Here is a 12,229-nt window from a genome sequence, read left to right on the forward strand (position 1 = left end):
ATTTGCATTTTAAAGTCTGTAATTGGGAGTCAAACTTGCAAATATGAGCTACATTTTGCATTAGTTCCTATGAAACTAATAGTCAATCTGTGCGTATAAAGTCTGGAGAGATTTCTTAAAATATATGCATGATTTTTTCATTATGTAAAACTTTTGTGCATTTATAAGAAACTCCTAAAAGTTTAAAAAACAAGTGGTTTTTCATGAAGTCCCTGTTGACTCTTGGACTGTTCTAGTTCGAAGGAACATTAAAGTTCATGAAACTCCATTCCTTCAGTTCACAGCTGAGAACTTGAGGGTCGGTAAGACGAAGTAAGCTTGAGTTTAGTCAGTGATGAAGTGAGGGGAAAACTCAAGGCTCCAGTACATAGAATAATGATTATCTCCTACTAATATAGCCTGATATAGGTGCCAGTGAAAATTGCTTTGCTAAGTGGAACTTAAGAATCACAACTTTTTTGTCCAATGATCTGCCCCTTTTAATCACTTTTCCTAATTTCTGCATAAAGTAGCAAAGATAAGTGTTCCTTTTTTATAGGATTGTTGTGAGAATTCAATGAGATAAAGTAAGTAAAGAGTTCAGTCTAGTGAATGGAAGAAGATATCAGTAAACGCATCTATTATTTTAAAAATGATAAACTCCTGTATTGATATTCATAATCATTTTATACATTAAAACAAAAGTTATATTTATATAATATTTTGCAGTTAACAAAACTATGTATTCCTATTATGATATATTTATGCTTCATAGTCCAAAAGGATATCTAAATAAAGGTATCAACCACAAAATTTATTACTTTCTATCCAAGGAAGGAAATTAGGGAACACAAATGTAAAGCAAAACAGTATCTGAGAGGTTATAATCAAGTTTTGCAGTGCTTATGAGGAAAGTGTGATAGGTGACCAGAGACATAAAATGGGGAGGCTCAGGAGCTCTCCAACTCTTTTATCGACACAGTTCCTTAATGTTGGCTTGGTTGATGCTACTTAAGAATACCCATCCCTTGATGTTCAAGTGGAAGCATTTTCCTTGTTTTCAATACATTGCTGTGATGGTTTTATTTATTTTTGTTCATTGTTTGTTCTCTACAGACTTCAAAAAATGTATCCTCAAAGTAAACATAATCTTCTAAATCACAATGAGAAGTATGTAAAGTTGTAATTGTTTCATTAAAATTATTTCATGAAATAATTGCAATTTCATTAAAATTTAATTAAATTTAAAAGAAAATTAACAAACAACTGAAACACACTGTAACTACTGAAGGGAAAAGTTACTGTAGGTACTGAGCCTTTAATACTGTGTGGGGTGGGAGAGGGAGATGGGAAGCAGACGAAAAGAGGTAAGAACCAAAAAGTATGAGTCACAAAGAATGAAACAGAACAACAACAACATAACACAAATCTCCTTTGCCTAGTAGGCATGGTTTGCATTTCTATAATATTTCAATGTTTTCAAAGCACTTTTTCATCGGTCATCTCACCTATTCCATACTCCTCTGGACCTCTGAAGTCATCAGCGTCTCCATTTGTAAAGACAGGAGTTTATGAGTTCAATACAAAGTTATTGGGGAATTGTTGAAAAAATCAGAACTAGAACTCAGGTTTTGGTTGCATTTAGACGTACAAGCTTCTCATCCAAGTCCAGGACTATACTGAAAATTTGTAATTATTTCTTTCTAAGCCAATTGACTTCTCTGGACAAAGTACAAATTAGAAAAAGTCTCCCCTTCTAGACAATTGGAGCCCCAGAGTGCATTGCTTAGAGAATAAAGGATTTCTATTTGTGAAGAAAAATCCACCTTTTCTTCCTGGTAGACATGATCAAGAGCCAGGGATCATGACTTGGGTTTCAGCTGCCACTCACCCTTTGGCTGTGTTTTTGTGCAATGCACAGCCATGTCCACTTGGCTTATACTCTTCTACTTTACATTCCCTATCCTTTCTATCCTATTATTTTAACTTCCCATTAGACTTGAGGGAAAGGAAAGGAAACAAACAAAAAACCCCAAAGCTAGTACAGGAGTAAGGTGGTCACAGGTAAGTAAACTTAGTCTGATGTCTAAAGCATTTCAGTAAATTAAAGATTTAGAGCCTTCATTATCCTTGACTGGGAATGTTCTTTTGTGACGTTTGTACCCGAGGCCCATCAGTTGGATGTGTCTTGGTTCTGGCTCTTTTTAAAGGATTGGACCCATCAGTAGACAGGGAAGACCACATGCATGTGATGTGGCAAACAAAGGAAAGCTTGATTATCTACAAATATTTCACAAGAGTTTGCCGTGGTGTCCCATTGAAGTCACCCGTTTTAAAAATGAAGAAGGCTTACTAGGAGGCAGATGAGCCACATAGATTTTCACTGTTCACGAACACTTGAATAGAGTTTCGGAAAATGCAACTTTTGTGGTGCAAAGTTTGGACATTACTCAACGGTGTATGTAGACTTCATTCAAACTTATTTTTGTTTTGTTGACCTCCTTTAAAAGACTCTAGTCTCATAAAAAAAATCAAATATAAGCAGATCCACATTTTAAAAATGAATTACATTTATTTTGAAACACAATTAGATATTCTTGGATATAATTAAGTCCTTTTGGTCTTCTCATTCATGAGTGCTAGATAATAATTAAAATCCTTGGAAGGAATAAATGATCTGAGATTAGAAGAGCAATGTGTTGCTTTCAAGAAATATGCTGATTATTCAGTGTTGTGTAAATTTAAGATGAGGGTCAGCAAACTCCAGCATCAAGGCCAAACAAGGGCTACTACAATTTTTATTTTTGGACCTAAATATTTTAGTCTCCAAAGTAAAAGGACATTCTTCTGTACAGTCATAATACAATGAACCCACCCAAGAAACTTAACAACAATATAATATTATTTCCTACATTGTCCATATTTAAATATTCCCAGTTGTCCACAAATTTTTGTGCTTTATAGATATTTTTAAAAATTCTTGCAATTAAAAATGGAATTAAGTAGCATGCCTTATATTGGTTATTTTGTCTCTTTAGTCTCCTTCAATTTGGAACACCACCCCCCGCCCCAACACACACACTTTTTTTCTGCTTTAAAAATTGACATTGTGAATAGTCCAGGTTGGTTGTCATGCAGAATGTTCTGCAACCTGTATTTATCTTATCATGTCCTCATTAACAGATTCAGGTAAAACCCACCACCTGTTTTTGTAAATAAAGTTTTATTGGAACAGAGCTACACTCATTAGCTTATACATTGTCTGTGACTGTTTTCACACTACTAGAAAAGTTAAATAGTTTTTTACAGAGACCATAAGGCCTGCTTTACTAAAATATTTACTATCTAGCACAGTACAAAAAAAGTTTGCCACCCCCTGATTGAGTGATTTCATCATTGACAGGACAGAGTTTCAGTTATTGAGTTTCAATATTTAGCTGTGTGACCTTGGCAAGGACACTTAACCCTCATGCCTCACTTCAGTTTTGTCTATGAGTCCTTACCTCATTGGGATTTTGTGAAAATTAAATGTGAAAATGCATCAAGTAGCTACTAATTTTAATTCAATTGTCTAATTTAAGTTATTAGCAAGAATTAATACCTAGCAGAGAGATGAAGTCCCCATTTAAGAAACACATTTTATTTAAAAGAAAAGAGAAAGAAATCTATGTCAGGCGTAAGATGATGCTCAAAAAGGGCAGTGCCTTGTTAACAGGGGAGTTTTACAGTATTTAGGAGGTCAGATGAGGTCTGTACTCCAAAGTTTTCATTGCAACCCTTTTTTTTTTCTGTCAGAGAACTATGATTTTATTCACTGTCTTCCTAGGAGCCATGAATCCCCAAAGGAGATTAGATCTATCTCCAGCACTGTGGTGTAAATCTTGACTGTGTTAAGTTCCTCAGGGTGGTTTCATTTTTCTTGCTATAAACCAACATGTGGATGTGGAAAGACAGAATGAAATTGAGTTCTCGATTATGTCACAGAGCCAATTAATTAACTAACTATGGAATTCTCTACCTCAAGATGTATGGTTATATGAGATGATAATTTCTCCTTATTGGACTTATGTTACTTACATTTCTGCTAGATTTAGCCTCAAGAAGGAAATATTGCAACATTCTATTTCAAATAATATTAAAGAAAAATGAAACATTCTAACTTGTTTCAAATGATCATTTTTCATATCATTCCTCTATCATTATTTTTCCTGTTGGAAGATATCAGTTTATATATTTTTAAGATAATTTTCTTTAAATTTTTCCATTATAGTTACTCTATAACCCTTCTGTGATAACTTTAACTTCTTGTTTTCTATTTGATTGCCAATTTCATATTGAAATATGACATACCTAAAATACACATATCTTAAGTTTATAACTCAGTGGAATTTTACAAAGTGAACATACCCTTTTAAGCAGCAACCAGATCAAATATAGAGCATTACTAGCAATTCCCTAATCCACTTCCCAGGCTCTGCTTCAGATCTCCACCCCAGAAGTAAGCACTATTCTGACTTCTATTTCATAGATTAGTTTTCCTCTTTTGAGTTGATCCATGAAAAATTAAACCATAAATACTTTTATGCCTGACTTTTGTGAAATATCCATGTTGTTTCATTTATCAATAGTCCATTCTTTTAGTTTTCTTGACAGTATTTGATTGCATGTATGTATCACAAATTTTTTTAATCTCTTCTAATGTTGATGGGAATTTGAATTACTCCAGTTGAGGGCTATTATGAATAATGTTGCCAAGAACATTCTTGTAGATGTCTTCTTAGGCTATCCATACACATTTCCATTGGTATATACCATATACCTATGAGAAGACTTGAAGAGTTTTGAAGTATGTGGGGTATGTGTATTTTTAGCTTTGATGAATGCTGCCAGTTTCCCAAAATGGTTGTACCAATTTATATTTCCATCACCAGTGAATGAAAATGGTATATAAAAGCTGTGTATAAGAATTCCAGATATTCTACATCCTCATCTATACTTGGTATTGTCAATCTTATTTTCATCCTGGTTGTTTGTAATAGTATCTCATTATTTATTTTTCCCTAATAACTAAACATGTTAAGTACTTCTACACATAATTATATGTGATTAGAATGCATTCTTTTATCAAAGGTCTGTTCAAGTCTTATACACACATTTTAAAATTTGATTTTCTGAATTTTTATTATTGATTTTGTAGGAACTCATGAATTCTGATATTAGTCCTTTATTATATTGATTGTCTAAATCTTCTCTCCTCTGTGTCTTTCCTTTTCACTGTCTTAATGTCGACTTTGATAATCAGAAGTTCTAATAAGGATAAAATCCAAATTATCAATCATTTGTTTTAGGGTTGGATGATTCTAGTGCATCTTATTAAAAAAATCTTTGCTTATTATATTTCAGGAAGATGTTCTGCTATTTTATTTTATAAGTGCTTTATCATTTTACCTTTAACATTTAGGGCTGCAGTACCTACTGGGTATACAGTGGTGGCTCAACATAATAAAATCAGTTAATGTACACCATTAATAGAAGGAAGTAAATCTCAGTTGACACAGAAAAGGCATTTGATAAAATCCAGCAGCACTTCTTGATAAGCACTTACAAAACTAGGAATAGAAGGAAATTTTCTCAACACAATAAAAGGCTTAAAGAAAAACCCACAGCTAACTAACATCATACTCAATGGTGACAGACTGAAAGCTTTCCCTCTAAAATCAGAAACAAGACAAAGATGCCTTAGAACTTCTAGCCAGAGCAATTAGCCAAGAAAAGAAAACTAAAAGTACCCAAATTGGAAAGGAAGAAGTAAAACTTTCCCCACTTGCAGATGTCATGATCCCACATACAGAAAATCCTGAAAAATCCGCAACAAAGTTCCTAGAGCTTATCCAGCAAAGTGGTTGGGTAAAACATCAACATGCAAATATCAGAGGCATTTCCATACACTAGTATTAACAATCTGAAGAGGAAATCAAGAAAGCAATTCCATTTACAATAGCTCCTAAAAGAATCAAATATCTAGCAATAAATTTTACCAAGAATGTAAAGGATTTGTACAAGGAAAACTACAAAATATTGCTAAAAGAAATCAAAGAATAACTAAATAAATGGGAGGACAGTCCATGTTCACAGATTAGAAGAGTAAATATTGTTAAGATGTCAATTCTACCAAAAGTGGTTTACAGATTCAATGCAATCCCAATCCAAATTCCAACAGCCTTCTTTGCAGAAATGGAAAAGCTAGTCATCAGATTTATATGGAAGGATAAGGGTCCCCAAATAGCCAAAAACATCTTGAAAAAGAATAACATATTGGAAAGATTCATACTTCCTGATCTTAAAACTTTTTACAAAACCACAGTTACCAAACCAGTGTGTTACTAGCACAAAGACAGACATACAGATCAAAGAAATCAAATTAATAGTTCAGAAATAAACCCTCACATCTATGGCCAACTGATTTTTGACAGGGGTGCTAAATAAGTACATTCAACGGGGAAAGAATATTTTCTTCAACAAATGGCTTTGGGAACACTGGATATCCATAAGCAAAAGAATGAAAGTGGACTCCTATTTCATACCATATACAACAATTAACTCAAAACGGATCAAAGACCGCAATATAAGAACCAAAGATACACAAATCCTAGAAGAAAACATAAGGAAGCATCCTCAGGACATTGCATTAGCCAATGGTTTCTTACACTTTACACCAAAAGCATGAGTAACAAAATAAAATATAGATAAGGGGCACAGGACATTAAAATTAAAACTTTATATGCATCAAAGGACTTCATCATGAAAGTACAAAGACAACCTACAGGATTTATTTTTAAATATAGTGTGCGGTAGAAGTTTTTATCCATTCTTTATATCAAACTGTTTTTTCAGGTTAATAAACATTGTAGCAGTAAACTTTTTCTTTTATACCCTGGCATTTTCAAAGATGCACATAATTTTCAGTTGTCATACTGGTCCAATTCAATTAAGCAATTATCTTTCTTTGTCACTATGCTCTGTCTCTATGATTGTGTTTAGCTGACAATCCTTTGGTCATCTCCTGAATATTCCAGAAAACTTTTAACCTATCTTAGATATGTTGCTGTCTAAATTCTTTTTTTCAAAATTCTTTCTTGACCATCTATTTACCTTTGTCTTTCTTTACAGAAGTCTTTGCTTTAGCGAAAGAGAGGTGTTTCATAGTATAGATAATATGGATTTTGAGAATATTTTTCTTTTCAGGGTTTTCTAATGGATAACAAAATGGGCACTTCCAAATCCTCCTTCTCAGTTGCTGATAAGATTAATATACTGATTAACACCTTTTTCAACTTGGATTAGAGGTGAAAGTCATTCCATTTGGCAAAGCCTCATCCAATTTGGTGACATCTTCATTAACCTCACTGATAAGGAAACCATTTCACAATACAAATTTTTCAAGGCTGGAGATTTTATCTTCACAAAGTCACCTAACAATACTAATTCTAAGTATGAAACATGCAGGTTCAATTGCCTTGAGAATTTCACTATGCCCTATCCTTTTATTTTTCCTGTTTAAAAGGTTGACACAAAGAAACCATTTACTTCACCCTTACTAGTAAAGGTTGATTTTCAAAAGGACATTTCACATTTTCAGAAAAAAGGGAGTAGAAGTATAGATTAAAATGAATGAAAGTGTCATTGGCAAGGGAAAAACAACTGGTGAAATTCCATCATGAGAAAGTAATGCAGTTCTGCTTGGAGCTTTATTAAACACTAGAAAAAAATCCTACACTTTTTAAAAAGTTTGCATTCTAGGCATTTATCCTTTCTTCTACACTCTACTTTTTTATTATGTAAAATAATGCTAATGCTTTTTTACTTCATAATTAGTTAAACAAGGAATTTGTTAATTGTGCAACTTTGGCTTTTATGACATTTCTTCAGCTTTATGAAATTCTCTCAAAAATGTCTAATATCTTTTTTCTGGTGTAATTTCTTCAGTAATTGGTGTTTTTTAGTCGAACTTCTAGAAATTGTCATCATAGCCTGTGATGTAGAGGTAAATGTTTTACAACTAGCTCCCCATGGTAGTGGAGGATGGGAAACCCTGAATTTGTTGTGTTTTTCAATTTTCATAGTATACATACCCCCACCATATTTGATTGAAAGCTGCAAACATGATATCACTGAATTCAAAGTTGGGAAGAAATGAGTAGTAACACAGCATTAAATAGTATTTACGATATCTGGATACAAATGATATAGATAACCTATATCAATAAATAATAATAATAAATAGTAAATAAATAAATAATAGTAAAATGTAGTAAAGAAATTGGGAAATTAGGATAAAGTAATAAAGTAATTAGGCTTGTGTTTTCTTTGATTAGTGACAGTACTGGTGACTTTTCTTATTTGAGCTTTACTGTGTTTTCTACATGTTCAAAAATAAACATATTATTTTATAATTCAGAAATTGTATACTAGTTTTATTTCTATAAAACACTGATAGTGGGCAGACTCTAATTTTATGCATATGCTTAAATTCCATGGGATGCAGTAAGTTGAAAAGTACCCTTAGGAAAAATAATTCAGTTCATCCAAAGTTTTCTTAGCTTTGCAAGGCTGGAAATTATCAGAATTTAATAGTTTCCTTGTCTTAGCCATTCTCCTTTCACATTGTTCCCAGCTCTGGCAAGTGTGTAAAGCAGGTGTTTAAATTGCATCTTCATGACTCCAATCTAGTAGTTAAGGCAACATTGTCAGCAAAAAGTTTGAAGTAACTTGTTGAATTTTTTACAGAAAAATTTTAACATAGTAATGAAAAAGAAAGCTCAGGGAAGAGACACAGAAACATGAAATGATTAAGTATATGACTATATACAGTGTAGAGATTCAGATTCTTAGTCTTATTTCATTTATGCTTTAAAAGTTGTCAATATAGAGGTAAAATTTCCACTCTTTTGTGGAAAATGCAATTTGATTGTTATCCACTTTATCATACCCATAAATAGGGTATCCCCAGGTTAAAAGAATACAGCCCAGACTGTACCAAAGAGAGTCTGCTGGAGAAATAAAAATGGTCTGTTATAAAAACTAATAACAGAGACAGATATTAAGAACAAAAACAAAGTAAAATGATAGTGTATGTTTCAGCTTAGGTCTGAGACAATGAAGAACATAAGGAAAGAGGTAGAGATAAGAAGAGTTTTCTGGATGAAAAAAAAATCTATGAAACAAAAGGTTATTGCTTCCACAAAAACAAAATTTTAGCATGAAGAAAACACTGCCATCCACAATGGGAAATATGGACCTCTATGAAAAAAAATCTCTCTAATTTTGTTTTCAGTTATTTTTTGGCCACATCTCATTTAAAAACAAATTAATTAGGTAATGAGATGAATGTCTCTCAGCCCTCAACGGTTTCTGTAGAAGTTGGTTGAAAAGTTTCAAGCTTGTATTTCACTCAGTTTAGGACCACTGAATTTTTATAGAAGATAAATCTAAAATCCTGGTTTCTGGATTCTTCTCCTCTATACACTAGTTATTTAATTCTATGCTAGTCACTAAAATTGCAATTTATATGAAGGTACTCTGAAAAATGCAGAATATAATGTAAGCAGTTGTTATATGTATTACTGTTATTTAGAGAGAAAGCACATGTCACATTTTGATGAGTTGAGTTAGGTTAAATCACATAATACATATGAAGAACATTAAGCTTTTTAAAACACAGTTAAATTAAGTTGGTAGACTATACTGGACAATAAGTATTTTTGTACCTATTTTCATAATGTGTTTAATATATAGGAACTTCTTTTGGATGAATCTATATGCTTGAAAATAAAGTTGGATCCTTAAATATGATCAAGTCCTGAACTACAGGAAAAAAGCATTTAATGCTTAAAATTGATGAAAGGGTGTTTAATGAAGTTTATGGTTAATTACTGTATTTACAAACCTTCAGTTTTCTTTCAAAAGAACTACTCTGCAGGGATCAATCATTACCAGTCATTTACCAATCATCATAGTTTAGATAGAGGGTGGCAAAGGGATTGCACGAGTAAACTAATTGTATTTCCTTGACTGTCTTCATGATCAAATCATCTTTTCTAGTTCCAAATCCTCTCTTAAAATAGTTTTGTGGTTTTGTCAGCAGGTAAGCTTTTGAGGTGTTTTTGTTGTTATTTCATTAAGGTACATAAGGATTGAGAATTGTTCCTTGTCACTTATAAAATCATAAACCAGAGCCCAGAGATATAAGGACCTTGCTGAAGGTTTCCCAACTAATCAGTCATACATAAAGTTCAAGTCCCCTGATTCGCAGGCTTGTACAGTTTCCATTGCACTATGCAGTTTGTTAGAAATGGAACAATCACTGACTGGAATAACATTGAAGGGTTGGAACAAAGTGGTGATTCTTTTTGACTTTGACAGCAGTGCCCTTGGAATAGGACCATTACAATCAAGTTACATTTGTTCAATCTCAAAACGCTTATTGACTCTTCTTGATGTCTTGGTGTCCAGAAGACATCTCAGTGGTTACAAAACAGGCATCTCTCCTACTGAGAGGCTATACAATTCAATCTACTATGATTACAGGAAGATAATTTTAAACTCAACTCTACCTAAAAATAAGTTAACCATTACTAATACTTAGTATGCAAACAGATGGTCCACATATATACATTAAAATATATGTATATTGGGGGTGCCTGTTCAACATTATTTTACTGACAGGAGTACACAATAAAAATAATCAAATTTTTCAATCCCAAATTTCAAAAAATCCATCAATACTTTATTGAAATTTTTGCAATTCTGATGTCCAGAGTGTTTAAAAGATGTGTGTGTGTTTTACCATATAATCAAAATGTGAAGGTGAGTCATTTACTTGTCTACTCATTCATTAAATAAAATTAATTATCTAAAATATTGCTTGAGCCACTACTGTGTGCTAAACACTGTGGTAAATGCTAGGAACACAGCAATGGAGCTGTGTGCTAGTTATAGAAAGTTTGAGGTTTTAGCACTAGAGATAGGAATTCAGAGATTTTACCAGCTAATCAAACATATTTTTATAGATAAGATGCAGATTTAGAGTGGTTAGAAGAATTATGCGTTAGCTTAAGAGATGTTGTTTTTTTTAAATTCTCACAAATTTCCATCTTCAGCTATCTCCTTCCTCCTGTTAACGTCTTCTCTCCTCAATTAGCAAGGTGAGCTCCTTCTCTGCTTGCCATTTAACTACCTAAAGCCTTTGCTGGTGTTGGCCAACATGGGTCTGTCTTGGAACATCAGTGTTTCACTCACACTCTCAATTCTCAAAGCTAGTTATTGGGAAGAAACAATCTGATAAAATAAATGTACATTTAGAATATTTGTGACTGAAAATCTGTTTAATATAACTAAATTATATTTCAACATAGTTCACATGTATTGACTGCTTAGTAAGCTTCAGAGTTTGGGCTATCAAAGTTTTATTTTATTAAAACTTATCAAAGGAGAGTGACTCATGGCATCCCTATATCGTGGTTAGTATAGAACTGTCCAGTCTTGTGCTCAATAAATGTTGATTAAATGGATTAAAATGTTGACGTTCCCATAGATATCCAGGGAATATTATGAAAGGTAGCCTACTGGAGTGGAATTAAAATGAGATTTGGAAACAAAGATTTATTTGAATCTAGTTTTTTACTTACTTTCTAGAGACCTTTGCTAAGTTTTTTAACTTCTCTAAGCCACAGTTTCTGAATATTTAAAATGGGATAAAGAGTATCTCGCTTCCAATGTTAGAAGTAATGTAGTATTAGCATTACAACTAATGTGGGCGAACACTACATATGATAGGCACCCTTTAATTTAAAAAAAAAATGAGTTCTCTGCAGCCGTTTAAGCTAACCATCCTCCTTTCCCTGTGGCGGCCCCGTGTGCAACAGCTGCAGACAGCAGCTTCCTTGGTAGTGTGCAGACCCTACTGCTTGTATGGATTGCCTGGAGGGACCTTGAAGACAGCCCTTACCTGTTGATGCTTCTGTCTGACCTTGTGCTGTCTCCAGTCAAGGCTCCAGACAGGTATGCAGGGTGCCTTTGGAAAGTCCCCATGTCTGGTGGCCAGGATCCACATCGGTCAAGTCATCATGTCCATCCCACACCAAGCTTCAAAACAAGGAGCGTGTGATTGAGGTGCTACATAAGGCCAAATTCAAGCCCCCTGATCACCAGAAGATCATATCTCCAAGAAGTAGGGCTTTACCAAGTTTAA

At 33.3% G+C, this 12,229-nt stretch overlaps 1 non-coding gene across 1 annotated transcript; it reads left to right on the forward strand.

Annotated features, from left to right (window-relative positions):
* The first annotated feature begins 11,846 nt into the window (after positions 1 to 11,846).
* Positions 11,847 to 11,981, forward strand: LOC119505794. Its single transcript, XR_005210834.1, has one exon. It is a non-coding gene; the product is annotated as a small nucleolar RNA SNORA70 (small nucleolar RNA).
* Positions 11,982 to 12,229: the final 248 nt, after the last annotated feature.

Source organism: Choloepus didactylus, chromosome 10 (genome assembly GCF_015220235.1).
Source record: "Choloepus didactylus isolate mChoDid1 chromosome 10, mChoDid1.pri, whole genome shotgun sequence".
Lineage (NCBI taxonomy): Eukaryota > Metazoa > Chordata > Mammalia > Pilosa > Megalonychidae > Choloepus > Choloepus didactylus.